Here is a 6,000-nt window from a genome sequence, read left to right as displayed (position 1 = left end):
AGGAATATACCTAATCGCCTTGCTTGGTTACTATATAGGAATTATTAATGTGTTCTTGTTAATTCTAATTCCATAGGAATATAGGCGTTAGATTAGCTTGAATATGCGAGTTGTACTTCGGGAGAAGGCTACGAGCAATATTAACCCTGTCAACCAATAAACCAGATAAATTAATTAGACGATTTAAGTGGAAAACTCAACAGGATTGTTAGCTAACCCATAGCTCTAGAATATTCACCCACATTGAATTCGTCGTTAAGCTTGTCGTTGTTTTCTTTGATCTCTTAATTTGTTACTTTAGATTAATTTTAGTTAAACATTCATACTTTAGAATTCGCTTGAATAGATTAATTGTTTGAGTTTAATTTAGTTGATAGTTAATAACAAGTCCCTGTGGGTACGATATCTGGACTTACAATCCTATATTACTTGTCGACCACGTATACTTGCGTGTGCGTTTGGGAGCAACAGAAACTTTTAATTTGTCTTTATTTTTTTAACGGAAAAGACCTAAAAATGCCACTCAACTTTCAGAAATGGTCTATCCATGCCATCCGTTAAAAAAAAGAATTTTTATCTCCTATAGTAAAGGTTAACACCTTATTTATTTTAAATAAATATCATTTTAAAAAATTATATTCTATAGATACCTTTTAAGGTTTATAGCAAAATATTTAATTTAGGTTACCTCCTAGCCCTAAGCCACTAAATACGCTAATCAGTTACACTATTTTCTTTCTCTCTCTACTTTGATACATCTCATTCTCTTCCCCCACCCCATTAAAATTTCAAATCTCTTCCTCCGATCAACTTTCACCAATGATCGCAAAGAAAAGTCCCCGATCTTGAGTCTGTAATAATTACAAGCATCTTGAACTTTCACCAATGGCCACAAAGCATCTGATTCTCACCAACAATTTTTATGCCAATAAAATTGATTTTCTCCTCCCTCCCTTTCTTTGTCCCTTGTTTCCTTGATTTGTAGATATATTAATTATCAGTCAACACTGATTCTTGTTCAGAGCCCCCATCTCATTATAATAGATGCACTGATTCTTGAAGATTGCTATGTTCAAGATTCTCACCAACAACAACAGCCGCGACATTAAACTGATTCTTGAACAGCAGCCGCCGACATATAATCCGGTTGGTTTATTCTTGAACAAAGACGATGGAGTTTGGGGCTGAGCAACATGATTTTCTGTTAATATATTTCAATGTATTTTCATGTATTTCATTGTATTCATTTTCTTTTTTTATTGTAATTCAATGTATCTCGTTGTATTCCATGTAGTTCATTGTATTCACTATTTTTTTTCTCATTGTATTTTAATGTATCCCGCTGTATTCTATGTATTTCATTGCATTCACTGTCTCGCTATATGCCATGAATGTATTCATAAGTTTTTTTTATTAATATAATTTATGTATTTAGATGTATTATATAATTTCTCTGATGATTGCTATGTTTTTGGGGTATTTTTCGGTTGAGAATCTTTTTTATAACTGAAAATACAAAATTTGTGTGTTATAATTGAGTTTGTTGAGTTATATTAGGAGTCTATTATGTTAATTGATTCACTTTCCGTTTTAAAAATAGTGTAATCCCCTATTTCACGCCGTGAATACAGTCGAATACAATAATCTGTCCAGCTGTAATCCCATGTTTCACTCCATGAATATAATCGAATACACTCGAATACAACAATTGATTAGCTGGATTTCTCTGATTCACGCCTATTTTTGATAATGTATTCATGAATACAATAGCTTAAATACATCAAATACATCTTATAACCACATAAAAGGTATCTATAATCCGTAATATAGCAAATGACATCTATAGATGTCTAATTACTAATAAAAGATAGTGCTTTATGAAAAATTTCCTTAAAAAAATGCTCATTTCATGCCATTGTCGTTACACATTTGGCCCATCCATGCCATTATTGACTAAAGGCTCAATTTTTTTTAATATTTATAACACCCACTTTTCCACGTGTCCTGTTGTTATTGGTCCGAATTGACACATGCCCCACTTAATTTTAACCTTGGTTAGGTCCACCTACCCAAACCCGACCCGGTTAAAACATACCCAAATCAATAACCCAATCCAAACTCTTCATACCAAATCCCCTTCTCTCTGGTCGTCTTCCCCACTTAGTTAAAGGTGCTGGCAAAGAAGTAATTCGGAGAAGAAAGAAAAGAAGTTTCTGCCGCCATTATCGTCCTTAAACCAAGATGGAAAGCCAAATTTCTTCATGCGTGCGGTGAGAAAAGATGGAAGGTTAGAGTTGACAGAGGTGAACATTGGTCGGCCTGAAACTCTCCTTGCTTTTGGCCAAGATGGACGGCTGAGATTACATCTCATTCATGATGAAGAAGAAGAAACAGAAGAGGAAAACGAAGATTTCCCCCTGGACGATAAAGAAGAGGTGATTGAAACAATTCAAGAAAATGATGAAGAAATACTTGAACAAGAAGAAGAAGACGACAAGGTTGCAGAGTGGAAGTTTCTGGTGACAAGCGGTGGCAGTGGAGATGGTGTTCGAAGATGTTACGGTGGTCATCACCATCATCGTCATAACAACCACCACCAAGATTTACATCTTGGGGAAGACGATTGGAGAGAAGGGGATTTTGTATGAAGGGTTTGGGTTGGGTTAATGATTCTGGTAAGTTTTAATCGGGTATATTTGGGTAGATGGACCTAAAGGTTAAAATTAAGTGGGGCATGGGTTAACTCGGACCAATAACAACATGACACATGGAAATGTGGGTGTTATAAATATTAAAAAAATAAAAATTGAGTCGTTAGTCAATAATGGCATGGATGGGCCAAATGTGTAACGGCAGTGGCATGCAATGAGCATTTTTTTAACAGATGGCATGGATAAACCATTTCTGAAAGTTGAGTGGCATTTTTAGGCCTTTTCCGTTTTTTTAATTCTGGTCATTGACTGAAGCAGTCGCAAATTTAGCGACCAATTCGGTAAATGTCCCTATATTTTTCAGTTTGCGACTGTATCCGTTGCAAATTTTCGACTGATTCTGTCGCAAATATATTACGAGCACGTGTATTCCGGCTGACACTTTTCAATCGGAAATTCGTCGAAAAATACGATTTCCGACTAATTTCCGATTGATTTGACGATTGCAAATTTGCTATTTTTAGTAGTGAATTTGGCCCCTATTATTATCAAACCCGTGGTGCTATTTGATATTGCCTTGTGAGAAGTACATGAGTTGTTTAAACTAAGAAAATCAACGAGATGAAATTCATTTTCTCCAATCCAATATGTATCTTAAGAAAAACTTACTTAAGCCAATTGAATATATAATTCGCTTTCTATGACCTCAGTTATATAAAATAGAGAATGAATCAACCCTTATATCTTCCTGTAACTCTTGATAGCACCCTTTGTTATTGAAATCTTACCGTTAATATTTTTCTAAAGTACAAGTTGGAGGAAATAAGTCGGTAGCAACTTGTGCCGAAACTTTTTTTAGTTTGAACGGATCACATGTTTCTCACGAATCCATTCTACCATCCCATGCTACAATAAAATGGAGACATAAAGTGCTCTAATTTGGTAAATATAGAGGGACCAAAACTCATCAGATTCATATTTAAAGGACTATTTTAGACTAACAACAAACACAAGGGACTAGTTTAATTTCGCCATCTTCTCGATCTCATAAACTTCAAAAATTGGCTAAAAACATAAGGAACTCCACAAACAAAACCTCTTATTGGAAGATGTCCAGCCACTTCAACAAGGGCCACCAATGGATTCATTGTGAAGTAACATATAAACCTAAATAGTCGTCCACCTAACAATTTAAACTAAATATAATTGGTGGATGCATAATATGTATATAATTCATAAATAATTTGTGTATAATCAATATATAATTTATGTATACCAGCTAAAAAAATAAGCACTGAATCCGATCGGCTATTTATATAAAGATCCCAACTAACAATGTCAATATGACAGGCTCATTAATGGAATTCTCTTTATCCTTGTCTAAACATTTAGTCTTTCTTGGCCCAATCATTTAACTAAACATTAATTCACAATGGACCCAAGTAGACTGGATTGACAAAGCTTAGTATATAGAAATTTTTACATCCTATAGCAAAGGTTAAACACCTTATTTATTTTAAATAAATACCATTTTTAAAAAAATTATATTCTATAGATACCTTTTAAGGTTTATAGCAAAATATTTAATTTTGATTACCTCTTAGCCCTAAGCCACTAAATACGCTATTCAGTCACACTATTTTCTTTTTCTCTCTACTTTGATACATCCCATTCTCTTCCCCATCCCATTAAAATTTCCGCTCTCCTCTTCCTTCTAACGGCATCTTCTCAACTGAAAAAATCCAACAACTTAAGTGCAACGGTGTGTGGAATCCATCCACTAAAATGTTCCGGAAATTTCCGGTTTGTCACGTTAACCCTCCACAGAATCATGGACTAAGAGAGGTTGCAGGGTTGAGCCAAATTTGTGGTGGTTTTGGGTATGATACTTCTGCTAATGATTATAAGGTCGTTAAAATAGCCCAATTTTATCACTTCTCTGGTAGTTCCTTAGTTACTGTTACAATGGTTTATAGTTTGAAGTTGGGTTTGTGGAAGAAGAAGGTTCAGGATTGTCCATACTGGTTGGTTAAGGAAGACAACGACACGTTTGCAAGTTGAGAGGTTGTTCATTATCGATTTCAGAAAGCAGTTTCCAAAGATCTTTGAGCAAATTCCGATATGTCTACTGAAGAAGAAGTCGTCCGACGCCGTACGACACTCGCCGACTATCGGAAGAAGCTCTATTTGGCTACAAGGTGGAAATTAGGGTTTGTTCTTGAGCAAAGACGACGGAGTTTGGGGCTGAGCAACTTGATTATATGTTAATATATTTCAATGTATTTTGAACGTATCACGTTGTTTTCATGTATTTCATTGTATTCATTGTCTTCTTTTTTTTCATTATAATTCAATGTATCTTGTTGTATTCCGTGTATTTTATTGTATTCACTGTCTTTTTTTTCATTGTTTTCCAATGTATCCCGTTGTATTCTATGTATTTTATTGTATTCATTGTCTCGCTATATCCCATGAATGTATTCATATATGTTTTAATTAATATAATTTATGTATTCAGATGTATTATATAATTTCTCTGAAGATTGCTATGTTTTGGGGGTATTTTTCAGTTGAAAATCTTTTTTATAACCGGAAATACAAATTTTGTGTGTTATAATTGAGTTTGTTGAGTTATATTAGGAGTCTATTATGTTAATTGATACACTTTCCGTTTAAAAACAGTGTAATCCCCTGTTTCACGCCGTGAATACAGTCGAATAAAGTAATCTATCCAGCTATAATCCCATATTTCACGCGATGAATACAGTCGAATACACTCGAATACAACAACTGATTAGCTGGACTTCCCTTATCCACGCCTATTTTTGCTAATGTATTCATGAATACAATAGCTTAAATACATCAAATACATCTTATAACCATAAAAAGGTATCTATAATTCGTAATATAGCAAATGGTATCTATAGATGACTAATTACTACTAAAAGATAGTGCTTTATGAAAATTTCCCTCGTATATAGTCCAAATCCACAGGAGCAAAAACCATGGCACAGAATTTGCATTGGGGAAAAACCTCATATAAAGATCATTTTTATAATTATATTGTTACGTAGGTAAACTTAGTGAAATTCAATGACTATATATGAATAGCATAAGTGAACTTGGTCTTCAAAGCATGGCTAGAAACTCATTGTTGCAAAATGAGCCACATGCTTTTAAATAAAGACACTCCAATCTGTTTTATAAAATTTCTGTCTATCTCTCTTGATAACTTATCCAAGATGCTTCTGAGAAGTTCTAGGTAAGTTAGAGGTGCAAAATTCCCCTTCTACACTTGAAATTTAGAAAAGTAAAATGAATGACTTAAAATAAAACACGTTTAAGCTCT

Source organism: Nicotiana tabacum, chromosome 11 (genome assembly GCF_000715075.1).
Source record: "Nicotiana tabacum cultivar K326 chromosome 11, ASM71507v2, whole genome shotgun sequence".
Lineage (NCBI taxonomy): Eukaryota > Viridiplantae > Streptophyta > Magnoliopsida > Solanales > Solanaceae > Nicotiana > Nicotiana tabacum.
This window is presented reverse-complemented; position numbering follows the sequence as displayed.